Raw genomic sequence first — 20,501 nt, 5'->3', positions numbered from 1 at the left:
GAAATGATTTAATGACTAAGAAAACATTTCCAGTTATACCGTAGCTGGAAATCTTGTGAAGTAGGCCCTTATGCCATACCTTGTCGAAGGCCTTTGATATGTCAAGAGCAATTGCCCTAGAAAGGAAGCCTTTGTCAAGAGATTCACTAATCCTGTGAGATATAACCGTTAGCACATCTGCGGTAGATCTTGCAGAATGGAAACCATATTGAGTGTCACTAAGAAGGTTATTTCTGCCGAGGTGGTTGACTACTTCTCTATTTAATATGGATTCCAGCAACTTACTCATAACACACAGGAGACTTACTGGTCTGTACTGAGAGGGAGATGACTTATCACCTGAATTCTTAAATACAGGGCAAACTGATGAGGTTTTCCAGGGAGTCGGAAAGCACTTCTCCTTAAGGCAACGCTTAAACAGTTTCGTAAGTATGGGAGCAAGTTCTGGTTGAAGCTTTTTTAACACTATAATTGGGATGCCGTCAGGGCCAGTTGCTTTACTGGAATCAAGGTTCTTGATTAGCTTGGCGACCTCATGCACAGATATTTGTATGTTACCTAGCGTGTTCTGTGTTATAGAAGGAAATATGGGGAGTTGATGCCCTTCGTTGCATAGGGTAGAATTAGCTGCAAAGTTATTTGCAAATAGTTTGGCCTTGTCTGATGCTGACGAGATGACCTCTGGTCCATTGATATTAGATTAGATGATTAGAATTAAGACGGAATTTTACCTTTATTAGCTATCTGGGCATGTCATGGGTCTTGGGTACATCGACTAACAGAAACAATATTGCTTTCAAATATAAGTCTTTCCTTCGTGTCTTGCACATCTCCTTCATTTCACCTTTAAAAAAGAATAGCTTATGAAATTTTCCATTGTATAGAGAAAATGTAGTCTATATATTTATTCTCATTTACTGTTTTTTATGATTTATTATAGACAAACTATTAATAAATGAAAAGTTTTTTTGTCCAAGACAACCTTTTAAATAATCATTTGATTTAGTATTAGCTTATTATAGGTAAACTATGAAATGTCTTCATCCTAAGTGGACTTTTCAGTCGTCATTTAATTCATTAATTGTTTGTTGTAGACAAACTATTAATAAATGAAAAGTCTTCGTTCCATGCAACCTTTTAAATAGTCATCTGATTTAATATTAGCTTATTGTAGATAAATTATTGATAAATGAAATTTTTTGGTCCTACGCGATTTTTTTTATCCGTCATTTCATTTATTTATAGTTTGTTGTAGACAAACTATTAATAAATGGAAAGTTTTCGTCCCACAAAACTTTTTAAATAGTCATTTAATTTAATATTAGCTTATTATAGACAAACTATTAATAAAGGAAATGTCTTCGTCCCACGCAGACTTTTCAGCCGTCATTTCATCTGTTAATAGTTTGTTGTAGACAAACTATTAATAGATTAACTATCTTTGTCTCGCATAGACGTTTAAAACATTATTTCATTTAATAATAGTTGTAGTTATTAATAGACGTTTAAACCATTATTTCATTTACTAATGCTTATCATTATATTATTACGCTTATCGCTCCGTCCGTTATCATGCTGTGCATCCCTAAAAAAGGAAAGTGGAATATTCCAAAAAGTGGAATATTCCAAATAAACCTTGTCACCCTTGAAATATAAAAAAAAAATTGGTATCGCTGTTGAGGCAAAGCTAATAAAAATGATTTGTCTTTCTTGGCCTTTTGGCTAAGATCAAAGTGTAGTATCTGTTCAATTTCTTCTCTCTCAGTGGAAGAGAAATCCTTTACGACTAAGACAATTTTTCTCCGCGTTAAAAAAACGACCTTAGTGTCTAAATCTGTCCCGTGGGGAGGCATTGTGAATAGGTACTATGTTTAATGTAACAAAGTTTTAATATTAAAAAAGTAACTGGAAAAAGTTATTTCTGATTTAATTAAAAAATGCCCTGGAAATGTCACTTTTGATTAATTATAAAATGCCCTGGAAAATGTCCGTTCTGATTATTTTTTTTTGTTTACTTGCCTCCCCACACGAGCGGAATTGGACATGAGGTCGGTTAAAAATTCAGGGGGAAACCAGCTCCCCAAAAGGAGCACTCTGGTCAATAACAAAAATAAAAATTGTATCACTAATGAAGGATTTCTCCATTATCCAAGACCAAAAAAAGGGGATTTAAGTCACTGGAATTCTGAAATTGATACACTACACTCAGAAATTCATGTTAAAGCAATGGTTGCCTAATCTCTAACCGTATTAATGTTTTTATGTATTACTTTCGAAAAGCTGCTGAAACAGTTTATGATTTAAACATTACTTTATTTCAAGTATATTTTAAGCCGTAGGTTACGGGATATGAAGTCAGTCCCGGAAATTACTCAAACTATTTACGATTTAAACATTATTTTATTTCATCTATATTTTTAACAGTGGGGTGGGGATATTAAATCAGTTCCGAAAATGGGTGAAACTGTTTACGCATTACACATTACTTTATTTAATGCATATTTTTAACATTGGGGTGGGAAATATGAAGTCGGTTCTGGAAATGGCTGCAACCATTTACGTTTTGGACATTACTTTATGTAATGTATATTTTTAACAGTAGGATGGGAGATAAGAAGTCGGTCCTGGAAATGGCCGAAAAAGTGTACGATTTATACATTACTTTATTTCATGTATATTTTCAACAGTGGGTTGGAGATTATAAGTCAGTTCCAGAAATGGCTGAAACAGTTTACTATTTAGACATTACATTATTTCATTTTTATTTTTAGCAGTGGGTTTGGGATATAAAGTCGGTCCCGGAAATGATTGAAACAGTTTGCTATTTAGACATTACATTATTTCATGTATATTTTTAGCAGTGGGTTGGGGATATAAAGTCAGTCCCGGAAATGGCTGAAACAGTTTATGATTAAAACATTACTTTATTTAATGTATATTTTCAACAGTGGGGTGGCGGATATGAAGTCAGTCCGAGATTGAATGAGATGTGCAAATATATACTATCAGAAAGTGTCGCCCAATATTGAATGAGATAGGTGGAAAATATATAGTAGCAAAATACCCAGCGTTGCCCGGGATTGAATGAGATAGGTGAATGATATACATTAGCAGAATATGCGGCGTCACCTGGGATTGAATAAGATAGGTGAAACATATATACTATGAGAATACCCAGAATTGATTGATCTATTTGTAATGAAATAATAAGCCCAGGCAACATATCAAAGTTATTATTTAAGTAAGGGGGGAGCAACATAGTGGGTTAAAGTTAGGAAAATTATTGTCGAAATTAGTAACTTATCCAAGAATTATGAAAAATGATGAAATGTGAGTTACTTGATTGGTGTTTTTGTAATGATATAATACGCCCAGACAATATATCAAATATATTATATAAGTAGGAGGGAGAGGCATAATGTGGTTTTAAATTATAAAAATTATTGTCGAAATTAGTAACATATCCAGAATTATGAACAAAGATTAAATGTGAGTTAATCGATTGTGTGTTTATAATCAAATAATCAGCCCAGGAAATATATCAAAGTAATTATGTTAGTAGGAGAGGGCGATAAGGATGGTTTAAATTATGAAAAATAATTGTCGAAATTAGTAACATATCCAAGATTTATGAAAACTGTAATATATTATTCAATGCATTAGTGTGTTTGCAATGAAATAATCAGACCAGACAATATATCAAAGTTATTATTTTAGGAAGTGGGGCGATGATGTGGGTTAAAATGATGAAAAATGATTGTCGACATTAGTAACATGTCCAAGAATTATGAAAAATGACAAAATGTGAGTAAATTGATTGGTGTATTTGAAATGAAATAATCATCCCAAATAATATATCAGTGTTATTATTTTAGTAGTGGGGGGTTGATAATGTGGGTTAAAAATATTAAAAATAATTGTCGAAATGAGTAACATATCCAAGAATTAAGAAAAATGAAGTGTGAGTTAATTGATAGTTGTATTTTTTATGAAATAATCAGACCAGACAATATATCAAAGTAATTTTTTAGTAAAAGAGGGCGATGAGGATGGTTTAAAGTATAAAAAATTATCGTCGAAATTAGTAACATATCCAAGAATTACGAAAAATGGCGAAATGTGATTTAATTGATTGGTGTGTTTATAATAAAATAATCAGCCTAGACAATATATCAAAGTTATTATATAAGTAAAGGGGAAGGAGATAAGGAGGGCTGAAATTATGAAAAATTATTGTCGAAATTAGTAACATATCCAAGAATTACGAAAAAATGATGAAATATTAGTTAATTTATTGGTGTGTTTGTAAGGAAATAATCAGCCTAGACAATATATCAAAGTTATTGTTTAGTAAAGAGGGAAGGGCGAAAATGTGGGTTAAAACTATGAAAAATGATTATCGAAATAAGTAACATATCCATGAATTATGAAAAATGATTAAATGTGATTTCATGCATTAGTGTGTTTGTAATAAAATAATAAGCCCAGAGAATATTTCAAAGTTATTATATTATTAAGGAGGGGGCGATAATGTGGGTATGAATTATGAAAAATGATTGTCGAAATTAGTAACATACCCAAGAATTATGAAAAATGATGAAATGGAGGTTAATTGATTAGTGTGTTTGTAATGAAATAACCAGCCTAGCAAATGTATCAAAATTATTATTTTAGTAAGGTTGGGCGGCAACGTTGGTTTAAATTATAAAAAAAATAGTGTCGAAATTAGTAAAATATCCAAGAATTACGAAAAATGGTGAAATGTGAGTTGCTTGATGTGTGTGTTTGTAATGAAATAATCAGCCTAAACAATATATCAAAGTTATTATTTTAGTAAGGTGTGCGATATGGTGAGTTTAAATGATGAAAAACTATTGTCAAAATTAGTACCATATGCAAAAATTATTAAAAATGATGAAATGTGAGTTAATTGATAGTTGTGTTTTTTTATAAAATAATCAGCCGATACAATATATCAAATTTAATATTTTAGTAAAGGGAGGGGCGATAATGTGGGTTGAAATTATGAAAAATTATTGTCGAACATTGTAACATATTCAATAATTATGAAAAATGATAAAATGTGAGTTAATTGACCGGTGTGTTTGTAATGAAATAATCCGCCCAGGAAATATATCAAAGTTATTATTTTAGTAAGGGGACGATACAGTTTTAATAAAAAAGTAGAATGATATGATTGTGCCTTCATTCATGCTGAACAGAACGCTCACAGCATGCCCAGCAACAATATATTACATATGAAAAATGCTGCTGTGGAATTTCCACAGGTCCTGCTAGTAATTATTAATATCTGAAATATCTTTCAACCTTTTAAACTATCAGTTCATTTATTAATAGGCAAACTATTAATAAATGAAATGTCTTCCTTCCACATGGCCTTTTAAACAGTCATTTCATTTATCAATAGTTTTATGTAGGAAAGCTATCAATAAATTAGATATTTTTGCTCCACACATTTTAGAGCATCATTTCATTTATTAATAGTTTGCTTGTAGATGTATTAACTAATATCTATTAGGAGTTATGCAAGAGTTGCCGTAGATAGTGAAAGGGATCAATTGTAGATTCTGACTGTAGAAGCCAGTATTATGGGAAAAAGAACATACATATGCATATAACATCCAACATCCTTTTTTTTTTACTTGGGAGCCACCACTTATCAAGGCTTGTAGGCCACTCGAAGATAAGGGTTAATGAATGCATGGTTGTTGTATAGTAATCATTAATGGTATAAATTGGGTAGAATTTTATTATTTATGGAGACGGTTCAACAAGAACTTGTTTTCATTAGATGTTATATTCAATGGGAGAGCAGGACAGCAGAACAGTGTTGCACAGGTGGGAAGTTCTGGGAAAAAAAAGATTTGTTCATGGAATCTGCGTTTATATTCAGGCATAGAGACTGAGGGAAATCGCGTATAGTGGTTGTAGCTAGTCGAGTGTTCTTTGTGAAAGTTTGGCAAGGGAGAACCATAGATTGGATTTCAGTCAAACACTTGTCATGAAAATTCTGATAGAGCAGACAGGCTTGCAACGTCTCTTCTGTGGGAAAGAGGTTGCAGGGAAGAGAAAACAGCATCAGCTACATGGTCCCAAATTCATGAAGAGGCTTTTGGGAAAGTTAAAGTTAGTAAGTGAGGCACCAGTATTAAGGTATTATGACCCCAACAAATCTTTGGTCATTCAATGTGATGCAAGTGAGAAGGGCATGGGGGCTGCACTAAAGCAAGAGGGTTAACTGCTAGCCTATATCAGCCATGCACAGACTGACACAGAAACTCGGTATGCACAGATTGAGAAGGAACTACTAGCAGTAGTCTACGCATGTGAACGGTTTCACCAATATACGTTTGGTCGACAGATAACAGTACTAACTGATCATAGGCCACTGGAAGCGATCATGAAAAAAGAATTGGTGAAATGCCCAAAACGACTATAAAACATACTGATGCGACTACAGGCTTATGATGCTACAGTTCTGTACCATCCAGGTACGAAAATGGTCCTTGCAGACACGCTATCAAGAGCATACATCTATGGATTGGGCGGTGAATATATGGGCGATGAAGATAATGTCAAGGTAGCAGAATATATTCCTGTAACAGAGAGAAGGCTCAGCCACGAAGGAAGACAGAAACATGCAGCAGTTGTAGCAAGTAATTCTGGAAGGATGACCAGAAGAGAAAATGCATCTTGACCCAGAGGTGAGACCATATTTTAATATGTGGAGTGAAATGACGGTGCAAGATGGGTTAATTTTCAGAGGAAACTGGGTAGTGGTCCCACTGACACAGCAGGGAGTGTTGAAAGAAAAGTTGCATTCCACACACCTGGGAGTAGAGGGATGTTGCAGAAGAGCAAGAGAATGCTTGTATTGGCTAAATATGAACAGTGACATAAGGGACTACGTTTCAAAATGCCCCACGTGTAGAAAATATGAAGTAGCCAATCCGGCAGAACCAATAATAGGTCTATGAAGTTCCTGACAGACTCTAGGCGAAAGTGGGAATAGATCTCTTTAAGTTTGCAGATAGAGACTATCTTTGCACAGTTGATTGCATGAGCAACTTTTGGGAAATCGATCATCTCAATACACAAGCAAAGGCAGTGATAACTAAACACCATTTTGCACGATTTGGAATACCAGATTAGATGGTAACTGATAATGGGCCTCAGTTTAGTAGCCAGGAATGTTCTACCTTTGCAAAAAAGTAGTGTTTTACACATACACCGGTCAGTCCATACAATAGCAAGGCAAATGGTAAGGTGGAATCTGCAGTAAAGATGGTAAGAAACCTTTTCCAGAAAGCGATGGAAGATAAGGCTGACCCATACCTAGCAATGTTGGATCACAGGAATACGCCAGACAGGGGTCTCTTATCACCAGCTCAGAAGCTGATGTCAAGGAGAACAAAAACACTTCTCCCAACCGGAGAGGATTTACTCAAGCCAGAATTGCCCAAAAATCTAAGAAAAATGGTGAAGCAAGACCGTAGGAGGCAAAAACATTCTTTCAACCACAAAGTAAAACCACTGAAACCATTGTATCCTGGATGAAACCACACATAAATAGTCAAAAAGAGTGGAGGAAAGCAGTGGTAGGGCGGAGACTGGATGAGCGATCATACCATATAAAAGTGGATGGGGAATTATGTCGATGGAATAGAGTAGATTTGAAGAAAACTGCAGAGACACCCCCACTCACATCAGTAATACACCAGCCATATGAAGTGCAGAGCGAGTTATCCAAGAATGCAGGGTGGTGTACAGAAGAGATATGCACCACAGAACAAGCTCAATATGAAGGTGAAATAAGAGAAAGCCTAAACCCGACCCTATCACTAACAAAACCAAGCCTGAAAAGGTTGCAGACAACACGGTCGAGAGGAATAGTAAGAGATCCTGTGAGATTCGGGCATTTCACATCATAAGTGAAAGGACAGAATAATCCCTTTTAGGTATGATGGTAGTCAGCCCAATGAATGCCTAGATCACTATATTTTATAGACTCTGTTTTCATTCTTAGACATTTTGTTTTTTTGTTTTGTTCTGTTTTGACATTGAGAAAAGGGAAGATGTTGCATGAGGGACTAACAAGAGTTTTCACCGTCCCTTACCGGTGTATGTTTTTGCGTTGTTACAGATGTTAAATAAAGGCGCCATTATGTAAAAGCCGATCTATCGTTATGTCTTTTATAATCCATTGACATCCTCAATAAGATAATGGCACAGTAGTATAGCTTTCGCTTTGGTCTCTTAGTCTTCCTGGATTCCAGACAAGAATTCATCTAATCTGGTTGAGTATCCAGCTTCGTGCTATTACTTTAGATAACAAACATCACTTGGAGAAGTGCACCATTCCTTGTAAAAGCTAATGTAAGTTAGCCATAGTGAGGAGATCTTATGTGGGCAGCGAATACTATATGATTTTGAATATTTGATCAGGGTAAGAGCCTGAATGCCATCCGGTATGTTTATTTAGGCACAATTTTGTAAAAGAGTCTTTCTTTCTTTCTTTCTTTCTGTGATTCATTGATATGGCCGAAAAAAAGTGACGGCACTTGGGAAATGAAACATACAAAATCCGGATACATAAAACAAAATACATTTTAACAGCTGAGTTTTATAAACATTGTTACATAAAAAAAAAAAAAAAAAAACATAGTCACAACTTCCTTTTATTTTGTAGTGTTTTAAGGTTAAAATTTATTAAAAACATAGAATCTTTTACGAATATTGAATAATTTTTTCGCAAGAATTTTAATTTAAATTGACACTTGATGAGGAAGTAGCTCCATGCAAGTATTTTTAAAAAGTATTTTTTTACTGGTATTATTATGAGCTCCGTTAGAGATTTTATTTTATTTTTAAATAAATTTCTACCATAAAAACATTACAAAAAAACAAAAAATGAAGTCGTGACTACTTTTTTTTATTTTATTAATGTAACAATGTTTATAAAGCACAACAACTATTAAAACGTGGGTTATCTATTAAAATGTGTTTCGTTTCATTGTATCCGGATGTAATATTTTTTATTTCCAAAGTGACGTCACCTTTTGACGGTCATGTTATCAATGTTTCGGCATTAACCCTAAGATTGTCAAAATTGCGCGGAAGAGATACTACACTTTGCTTCTAATGTTTCAAAGAGAAAACAAATAGAAAAAGAACAAGCCGCGCGCGCGATGTGTTTACAACTACGTCTGCTGAGTAATAAAAAAAAAAGGGTCAAAAACGTGTTTTTCATAAAAGGGGATCGGTATAGGCACTCAAGGAGTCAGGACGATAATATGAAAAAAGTCAACACACTTCAGTAGATGTCCACCGAGTTACTAGGTGTGTGTCGGGAGGGGGGAAGGAACAAAAACTACTATCCTCTTACTTGTATACGCATACTAACGGACTATTGAACGCAGACAAGCGTACACATTTCGTGCGTTGACCCATTCCTTTGCTCGTCTCTATAACATCTACTTCTACGGACTACATGAACGTTTCCTCTTAACTATAAATCAGTATTTATGCAGGTAGCAGGAAGGGAGCACCTGTCTCTCGGTGTTAGTTAACCCCGGAAATCTTTGTGGGTTTTTTTTTTCGCAGCTTCAGTTTCTTTGAAACTTTGAATTGATAAATACCAGTCGAGAATTCTCTAATTAGTCAGTGGGAACTTTGCCACTTTATATGTCAGACTGAGGTATTTGTTCTGGTTAGTCCTAGGAGGTCCACCGTTCCAGGCCTTGTCTCCTGTCTTTCAGGAGGTGTAAATTTATTGTTTACTGTCTTATGGGACACACGTTGAGTGCTGGAGTGCTCAGGCAATTTTCAATACGTCAGAGTGCTCTTCCTTTAGGGGCGTTGGCTCGACTCTCCCCCACTTTCTGACCATGTGTCACATCTCTCTGTAATAATAGGACAACCTAGTCCATTACTTGACAGTTAGACTGACGTGTAACCACTCATTTTATATGCTTTATATTTTCTTCAATATAATTTGTTTCACTTAATCCGGAGTTCGTATCTTTCTTCTGGACCCTTTACCGGCCCACAGCACAAACAATGGAATAATTCTAAACGGTACTTGTACAGTTTAGTCAACACATTAAACAATGAAAATATCGAAAAAGTTTAAATTGTATGTATCCGTTATGGGACGAAGTTCTCTGAAAAAAAAATTCGCTTAATTTCATCAAGTAGGTTTTTTTTTTTTTTACAGAGAAAAAAAAAAAATTTGTTATGATACCGAGCAAAATGTCCGGTTTTTAGGAAGAAAAGCTAGTATTAGAGATGGGGAGGGTGTCAGCGCTTTAACTGGAGTTATCTCTCTTTGTCATTTCTAAAATTCAAACAAATTTTTTTTTTTAATCCAAGATGGCCGCCTTCAACGCGCTCTCATAAAAACGTGTTTTTCCGCTGTAAAAAAAAAAAAAAAAAAAAAAAAAAAAAACTACTTGATGAAATTAAGTTATTTATTTTTTTTTTTTTCGGAGAACTTCGTTCTATAACAGATACATACAATTTAAACTTCTTTCGATATTTTCATTTTATAATGTCTTGACTAAACTGTACAAGTACCTTGTAAACTTATGCACACAAAAACATAAATGAACAATTAACTAATACTCTGTTTGGCAAAACGTCGTGCATATTTAATAGACTATGCTTGTATTTGTCCCTTTTTGAATGTGTAAAGATAGCTCTCCCTAAAGGGGAGGCTGTGATTCTTTCTGAATGATTATGCGCTAGCGGGATCGGACCCATGCGTTTTTCTTTTTCTTTTTTTTTTTTTTTTTTAGCTCACAATAATGACCACAGCTTGAGTAATCTTTCAATTTGTGTTTCAAAACAACAGAAATAGTTGTGTCACTCGAACTACAATGGCGGCACACTTTTTTTTTCGCGGTTTTTACAATAAAATCATTATACATGAAAGAACAAGAGTGCACGTGTACTGAGACTTAGTAGAAACAGACCGAGACACGAGATAAAACAACAACAAATCAATGCGTATGTGTGGGGGTGGAATATTTTCTGTTCCATTCTCACACAAGAGGCGTTGCTATTCTCTCTTGGACCTCTTGCGGTTTAGATAAACAAAATTATGAGGAAAATACTGGGACACGCCTGTAGGAATGCAATTTGATTGGATATTAAAATTGATGTAATTATTGTAAACGAATTTTAAAAATAATGAAATTGGCGTAATAGAATTAAATTGAAATCAGAATATTTTTTATTAAATGATTTTTATTAAATACAGTGCTTGAATTTGTATGGCGAAAAAAAAAAGTGAGTCAGGTATTTCCTCTTATACACAAAACACCTTTATGTTTATTTAGGCACAATTTTGTAAAAGAGTCTTTCTTTCTGTGATTCATTGATAACATGGCCGAAAAAAAAGTGACGTCACTTGGGAAATGAAACATACAAAATCCGGATACATGAAACAAAATACATTTTAACAGCTGAGTTAAAACTTGAACTTTTAAAGATCGCTACCGATTTACCTTCACAATCGATTAAGTACGTAGATATATGCGCTAATATACAATGCACCAACACTGACACAATGGGTTACAAAGCGTCAAAAAAAAAAAAAATTAAAAAAATACAGGGAGCATAGCACCATTCAAACCTCATGGGGAGTACTGGAATCCTCTGGAGAGTTATTTATTTTCAAATTTAAAAGAAAGCACCTTACTCCAGATCTACTTCTGTTCAGTCTTTAAAGATTCACCTTCCTAGGTTTTATCTTCTCTACTTGAGAATGGGTTATTTTATTGCAAACTGCATGAGGCACCTCCATGAAGAAATGCCGGTGTGGCTGTTTAGCTATGTTCTGCAGGTCAGAGTGCACATCTCCTAATCCACTAATTTTCAAAACGTCACCTGACCTTGTGCACCAAACAATGACAGAATATATGGATTCTGGTTTACAAGGTTTGTGGCCTTCCAAAGAAGGCTCACATAAAACGAGGTGTATATGTGACACAGAAATACCAGAATGAATGCCTAGTGAGAAAGGCATATTAATTCAAAAAGACACAGAAATACCAGAATGAATGCCTAGTGAGAAAGGCATATTAATTCAAAAAGACACAGAAATACCAGAATGAATGCCTAGTGAGAAAGGCATATTAATTCAAAAAGACACAGAAATACCAGAATGAATGCCTAGTGAGAAAGGCATATTAATTCAAAAAGACACAGAAATACCAGAATGAATGCCTAGTGAGAAAGGCATATTAATTCAAAAAGACACAGAAATACCAGAATGAATGCCTAGTGAGAAAGGCATATTAATTCAAAAAGACAGAAATAGAGGGCAATGAATAACCTACCACATGGAAAATAACAATGGTAAAACCTAGCAAAGAGGCCTACAACTCTTGTAATAGTCGCAGACTACTCTTTGAGGAAGAGAAAAGATCCCAGAAATTGGGACAAAGGGGAAAATTACTTATTATACATTGACCAAAAGATATTGAGGAAAGGAAAACCAGAAGAAAAGAACACAGTCATTTTGTAACGTAGCCATTACCGGTAAACTCTTAAACTACTAGTCCCATAACACTGAAATAGCAAGAAATAGTAATCATACAGTAAGGAAGGTTTTCAGTAAATGAAATCTTTGTTTGGATGATAAATAGCACATAGGGAAATATGTCACCAAGTTGAAATGCAAAACGTTAATTTCCACTTACCGACATATTTATATTAATTTCACAAATGCACAAATTCAATCAAAGTCATAACTAGAAGTCATTTAAATTTAAATCCTTATCTAGCTCAAACGGTAGGGAACATGGCTAGAGTGAAAAATGTTTTGATTTCAATCCTAGCTGATGGCACCAAAGTCATTATTTTAACTTTGGAAATCAGTATTATATATTAGGTACAATATAATATTCAATGGAGAATTGGCTCTGTCATAATAAATATGAAATCTGCATGAATTAAAATGTATTTATGTACGGCATAATCAAGTTTGACACCCTGGGTCCCATCAGATCACCATAGTTAGGCAATGATGAACCTGGATAGTACCAGATGGGTGACCATTTGGGACTTTCAGGTGCTGCTCTCTGCATATCTCAGCATTGTTTCCAGTCGTCCTGGACTTCTTGCCACTGGACTCAAGCAGTGCTCATTCAGGAGAAGTGCGGTTGGAGATTGTGCAACACTTGCCTCATAATTATATATATAGTTACTCCTACAGTTAATATCTAGAATATGAATGCGAATCTGGATAATGATATTTTTTATATCTCTAATCTGAATGGAGACTAGAAGAATGGGGTTTCTTATACCTAGAATGTAAATATAAATAGTTTTTTGTCTGCTATTTCTTTTTTTCTATCATTTGAATACAAATTGGAAACAATAACCATTCCTACCTCAAAAATATGAATGCATGTTGGCAGAATGGTATATATTTTCTCAAGAATCTTAATAAAAAATAGAAATTGGTGTTTCTTCTATCAAGAATGTGAATGCAAAATAAGAAAAGGGTGTTTTTATGGTTAAAATGTGAATACAAATTAAAAGAATAGTGTTTCTTATCTCTAGAATGTAAAGATGCATGTTTTAGTGGTGCATTCGAGTGGCAGGCGTTGCAGCTGATAGATGCTTGGCCAAAGGTGGAGTGTAGAGAATTGAAAATATCTCTGGCTGAAGTCTGGCCACCAAAGAGATGTTTTTTTTTTTTTGTTTGAAATAAAATAAGTATCGCATTAAACGAGGAAGCATGCGGGCCAACCTTTTCAGGAAAAGTAAACTACAAGATTATCTGCAGATATGCACCTTCAAATGAACACTGTCAAGCCGTTCCTTATAATGGATATCTTGAGTAATCAACTCCCGGGTGGTCGAATGGTAACCACTAATAAAGGCCAGAATCCAACCAAGGATGGAGAGATTATAGAAGATGTGAAAGGGATGCAGTCAGAGCCGGTCCTCTGAGGTTGATGCAGACAGTTGGAGTTTGACTTCGAGAAGGCAGTTGGTTTTTCTGAGGGCTGCTGAACATTTGTGGGATGTGCCTCTTTCGGCAAAGTGAGCCTTTGGGGCTCTTAGCTAAGCAGCTATGTTAATACGACTTATATATTTTGTTTTGACTAAACAAAAGGCTCATTTTACAAGTCGACTATTCGATTTCCATTTGTCATCTCCTCCTTCTCCCAAAAATAAAACATTTGTTATTTGTTCTTAAATTGGAGTTGTTTTTGCTTAAAGGAGAATTCTTTGGTTGACAACAACTTTGGACTGGTAGAACGAGTGGCATGATCATAGACTGAAGCGAATATTTATATTGTAAAAAAATGGTGCTGTTAACCCGAAAATGTGAATACTAACTAGAAGAATGATGTGACTTAGCTCAGAATGTGAATGCTAACTAGAAGAATGATGTGACTTAGCTCAGAATGTGAATGCTAACTAGGAGAATGATGTGACTTAGCTCAGAATGTGAATACTTACTAGAAGAATGATGTGACTTAGCTCATAATGTGAATACTAACTAGAAGAATAATGTGACTTAGCTCAGAATGTGAATGCTTACTAGAGGAATAATGTGACTTAGCTCAGAATGTGAATGCTAACTAGAGGAATAATGTGACTTAGCTCAGAATGTGAATACTTACCAGAAGAATAATGTGACTTAGCTCATAATGTGACTTAGCTCATAATGTGAATACTAACTAGAAGAATAATGTGACTTAGCTCAGAATGTGAATGCTAACTAGAGGAATAATGTGACTTAGCTCAGAATGTGAATGCTAACTAGAGGAATAATGTGACTTAGCTCAGAATGTGAATGCTAACTAGAGGAATAATGTGACTTAGCTCAGAATGTGAATACTTACTAGAAGAATAATGTGACTTAGCTCATAATGTGAATACTAACTAGAAGAATAATATGACTTAGCTCAGAATGTGAATGCTAACTAGAGGAATAATGTGACTTAGCTCAGAATGTGAAAATAAATCGGTAAAATAATGTCGTTATCTCCAGAAATGTGAATGCAAATAAAAAGAATTCTGTGACGTATCTCTGTAATATGAATGCAAATTGGAACAATGGCGTTACATATTTATAGAATATGAGTGCATATTGAAAAAAAAAATGGATGTAGAAAGTAGTGTTGGGATGATTAATTAGCATCAGGAATCAGAAAAATTAGAACTTTTGGGGGTATCAGAATCGGTGTTGGAATCAGAAAAAATTGTGTCTATTTTCCGATATCCAAAACGATTCCTTTAATTGTCTTTTTTCTGTTTGATTTTTCTTAAAAAATCTCCCCCTGCTGAATAATAAATATTTATTTACTTTAAACTATCAGTAACACTAAAATCTATACATCATCCCTCACAAGTCTATTTTTTTTAATTTGAAAACATATCTGCACGTTTAACTTTGATTTTTACAATAATCAAGACAAAATAACAACTCCATAGTTAAATATTTAGAGATTTAGAAAGAATCGGAATCAGTGATTGCATAAGAATCGGGAATTTAGTACGGAATCGGTAATTGTATCGGATGTGGGAAAAAATATTAGAATTGTCCGATCACTAGTAGAAAGTAAATATAGTTTGGAAGAATGGTTATTCATATCCCTAAAATGCGAATGTATTGAAATATTTGGATGTTATAATTCTTTTTTTTATTATTTTAATAAAAATAAAGATCGAATATTCAACTAACTCTTTGCTCTTTTAACCTTTATTTCATAGGATTTGAAAATAATTTCCCATCTCTATAATTCTTCCACATTCTCAACTTGAGAAAATTAGTGTTTAAAATGTCTATTTTGAGAAACTTTGCATCATTAATATGAATTGTGTCTATGCTAATATCGCATACCCTTTTTTTTTCAACTATCAGATGAATCCGATATTACAAATTTAATTATTGAGTCTAAAACCTAATAAATGAGAATAAAAATTGCCATAATCGCGTTGACACAGCAGTTCCTATTAGATTACTGAAGTTAAGCAATGCAGACCCTGGGCAGTACCAGATGGATGAACGTTTGGAAATACTAGGTGCTATATGTATTTAGGTATGTGGGTATGTGTATAGAACAGAAACATTGTGAAAATAAACCTTAAGATGAGAACAATAATCCGAAGAATCCAAATAATATGAATAACCAACCCTCATCTCAAAAATCCAAAAGCATAGTATTAATTGATGTAGAGTAAATACATCTTCCTTTGATATTATCACGTTACTAATTTTAGACGAAACCTGTCACCATGAAAACAAACTTGTATTTGAGAACGTTCAACGTCAGATAAATCGTCTAGTATTAAATAAAAATGAATAAATGTGTAAAACATTCTGACCAGATCACAGTGTAGTATCTGTTCCCATGCTATACTTAAGTTAAGTTGTCCTTAGTCAATGTAGGGTAAACCGTTCTATACTAATTTGCAATTTTTATTTTTGCCTACTTCCAGAGTGCTCTCATTTGGGGTGCTGGTTTTCCCCCACATTAAAAACGACCTTGTGTCACATTTTGCTCTCATGGGGAAGCAAATAAATACCAATATTCTGACCAGAGTGATGAAGTTAATGGTCTGATAAGATCTATGATTGATAACATATTTTTTAGGCATTCAACATATTCAGGATGCAAACTCAAGATATCCGGATTGGAAAGGGTTTTGCAATCCATTCATATATCATCGTATGTTTATGTTACAAATCGAAATGTTTATCTAAGTTGTTATTCTATGCTGGACGTGTTAAGTAACATATTTTATCATTTGAAAACATCAAACTACACATATGGATGACGATAAAAAGGTTATAGCAATACAAGGAACTATGCGCTCAAATGAATGAAGGTCCTGTAGGTCTTTTTTTATCTTCGTATATCTATCTATTTTCCAAAACAATCACAAATACAAATCAGTAAATATCGACTTACTGTTTGAAATATCTGGAATGGTGGAGGTCTTTAATATTTCGAGAATATCACCTCTTTTTTTTTAAAAAAGGAAGGTACCAAAAGAATATCCTTAAAACTATTTGCCCAACTGTCACTTTATAATTAACATATAAAGCAATAACCTTTGCTGATATAAAAAATAATCATATTTAATCTATCATGTCAACAGTTTGTTGAATATCTTTTTTGTATTAGATTAATAGAAAATTTGAGAACAATTTATTTTTACGGATTTTATAATTGCACTAAAAGAATACCTGTCCCAGGACGGATAAAAGAAATTTCCAGAACAGAACAACATTTTTATGCCCCCCTTATGAAAATTATGGTCAAATTATAATGTTATTAAATCTTAAGTCTACAATCCTTTTTCCAATTATGATCACATCACATTATTTTTATTCTAGAAAATGTCTCAAATTTGAGCTTAAGGAATCTTAAGAAGAATTTGAAATTCAGGAATCTTGCTTAATTGGTGCCTTATGACTATGAATCAAATTCAATGCAAATCTGAAATATTTGGATTTTTTAAATAAAAGTTGTGTCCATATAATGTCTCAAAAATACTTTTAACTGCTCCAAAGAAACGGAAATTTGGGGATAGTTATTAATTGATGGCTAAAATTTCATAAAGGGTTTCTACATCCTTTTTCTCTTTACAAAAACTAATTTCAAATAAATATTGTGTACGCTACCCACTCTTAGGCCTAGCAGCTGTGTTCTAAAATTCATGATAATCAGTTAATTAGTTTAGGAGCAAATCCTATACATAGAAATATATAAACATACTAGCAGGCCGCCCGGCATTGCTCAGTCGTAAAATATGCTTAAAATATGATATTTTGATTAATGCAGATATCGTATTTATTATTATATTATATTGGACCCAATATATAGCAATGATTTAAAAAGTTTTTTTTTTTTTAAATGACTTGTGCGCTACCACCGAGAATCTAAACCAAAACACCTAGCTTATGATTTACTTTTTTCCTTTGATGTTAATGCTTGAGTTATGAAGCATGTTTGCTGCAAGGCTAAAAATTAAAATATGAATCAATAGCTATTATGTTACGCATGCATATTCGTAATACTGTCATTCGACCTTCACCTGGCAAATTTCATTTTTTTTCATTTTCACACTTTTGCACCGATTTTCCCCGGCTAAAACGCAAATATAAAGTTTTGCATAGGTCCGAATACCCAATATATTTAGTTTCATGTCTATAGACAAAAAACTGATATAGGAGTTTGGTAGGCAAAATTTTTAAAACAGATATATACGCATACATAAATATATATAAAAAGATGTTTGTGTTTACTGTAAACTTTCACACAAATATTACACTAGTATAAATCATGTAGAATATCTGCATGAATATAATTACACGTAATAGTTAACTAAAGATGATCATCCCATAAGAAAACCGAAAAATCTATTAGGGAATTAATTAAAATGAATTTTTAAAAGAATATGTAAATTAGGTAAATTTTCTGCAGCTGAATACAATTCCACGACTCATATATAACGAAGTATTTTCTTTTTAAATAAATTTTTAAAGAAAAAAGAGTTTTTAATATGAATATCAATACACACAAAAAAGAAAACCAACTATATATGGATACATATACTTAAATGTATATAAATAGAGATGTTTTCCAGATATTTAGTGTGTAGATCGTCAAGTAAATAATGTAGTTTTTGAGAATAATAATAATAATAGGAAATGGAACCGTCCAGCGGTTAGTAGACATTTATTTACTGACCTCAGGTTAAAAATTACTTACGCTCTGGGATGGTATAAAACAGATATGACGTCACATAGCTTAAGAAGAAAGGGTGATAACAAGAGAATCTTTTTGGAAATATGAGAACGTACCGGGTATGCAATGACATGGGCTGACAAGATATTACTAATTAGTGATTTCGATTTCTCTCTCCCTCTCTCTTTCTCACACTCACACACTCTCTCTCTCCCCTCCATCCCTCCCTCCCCCCCCCCTCTCTCTCTCTCTCCCACTGTTCAGGGATTTGGATCGAAGATAATGTTGAATAAATGACGACTGTATTCCATCAAGTGTGAGTCAAGCTAATCATTTTGAAAAGTATTAATGAAGCATTAATGACAGGACAAAACTGAAAGGATCCCCGCAAAAAGCATGTACAGGAAGCAAAACTGACAACCAAAGTATAAATAACTAATGTGAACGCCAGTGTTTTTGCAGTCATAACAGCAACTTAATGAATGCATGAATGAAACAAGGTTAGTAACCTAACAATATGTTGGGTGAATCAAAAAAAATAAAAAGCCGGGCAGTCATTTTTTTTTTTTTTTTTTTTTTAGTGAAATGATATAATTTGTTGATTCTAATAAATATTAGTATCTAAACTAAAAATGATCAGTCTGGCCAGTTACTTCTGATTCACCTTATAAAATACTTAAAAATAAGTTAGCAACAAATGTATTTTATATCTATATATATATAAATAACTCCAGACAACGCATGAAGTCAGTTGTGTTGATGTAAGGAGCTAAAACAACAACAAAAAAAAATACTACTTCAAAGTAAAAAAAAACTTGCCAATGTGCTAGATAGAATAAGTTCTAACCTAGAAAACAGCAATTCTTCTTTCTTTGACAGAAACATCGCCCCTGGAATGTGAGGATTAAAGGACAAAATAAGGAAGTGTCACAACTATTATACATTCTTATTTATATATTAAGAAAATTATTACTGCTCTAACACCATCAAACTATGGGAAAAAAACCCTTGTGTTATCCAAATTTATACTTGAAATATATATATATATATATATATATATATATATATATATATATATATATATATATATATATATATATATATATATATATACTAGACTACCCGTGACCCGTTGGGTCAGTATGTTATATTAGCCATAGAATTCATGTATGGGTGTGACACTTGTGATGTAAAGAAAATAGTTTTTTTTGACATAACAGAAACATTTCTATGAAAGTATATTAAAATAAAAAATCATGGACGGATCACTCAAACATGGAAAAGAATCCTCCCTATTCGTGTAAAGTTACCTATTTTTCCGAATAATCGCTCAAAAATCGAAAATTAAACATGATTTTCCTACGAATCGAACGCTGACGAAAGTCATTTAGCAGCGAAAACGCGATGAGAAATATAAGAATGAAAAACCTATATTGGAATCCTTCAACCAAGTTATAGAAACTTAAAATCTAAAAAAAAAAAAAAATTAATAAAACCTGAAGCAAAAATACAAAACCTAAATAAATAAAATAAAATAAAACTAATATTGAAACAGATTAGTAAATGTGTCAACAAATTCACCGTTCTCACAAAAATATTTTGTATCAAGAAATGTAAACAAAAAATAAAAAAAGAAGGGAGGAAGGAAAAGGGATGGATAGAGAGTAGTAGTAGTAGTAGTAGTAGCAGTAGTAGTAGTAGTAGCAGTAGTAATAGTAGTCTTGGCTTTACTACAATTGTTCTTATGTTTGTCAATGGGTT

The 20,501-nt window shown here is 33.3% G+C and overlaps 1 long non-coding RNA gene and 1 pseudogene across 1 annotated transcript in view; one reads left to right on the top strand and one right to left on the bottom strand.

Moving 5' to 3' along the window:
- The window catches only part of LOC145292125 (uncharacterized), an 80,943-nt gene that overhangs the window by 26,531 nt on the left and 33,911 nt on the right, over nucleotides 1–20,501 (bottom strand). The window lies entirely within an intron of this gene.
- LOC145292501 (U2 spliceosomal RNA) lies at nucleotides 1,702–1,800 on the top strand (annotated as a pseudogene).

Source organism: Euprymna scolopes, chromosome 13 (genome assembly GCF_053919585.1).
Source record: "Euprymna scolopes isolate OS-2025 chromosome 13, ASM5391958v1, whole genome shotgun sequence".
Taxonomy (NCBI): domain Eukaryota; kingdom Metazoa; phylum Mollusca; class Cephalopoda; order Sepiida; family Sepiolidae; genus Euprymna; species Euprymna scolopes.
This window is presented reverse-complemented; position numbering and strand designations above follow the sequence as displayed.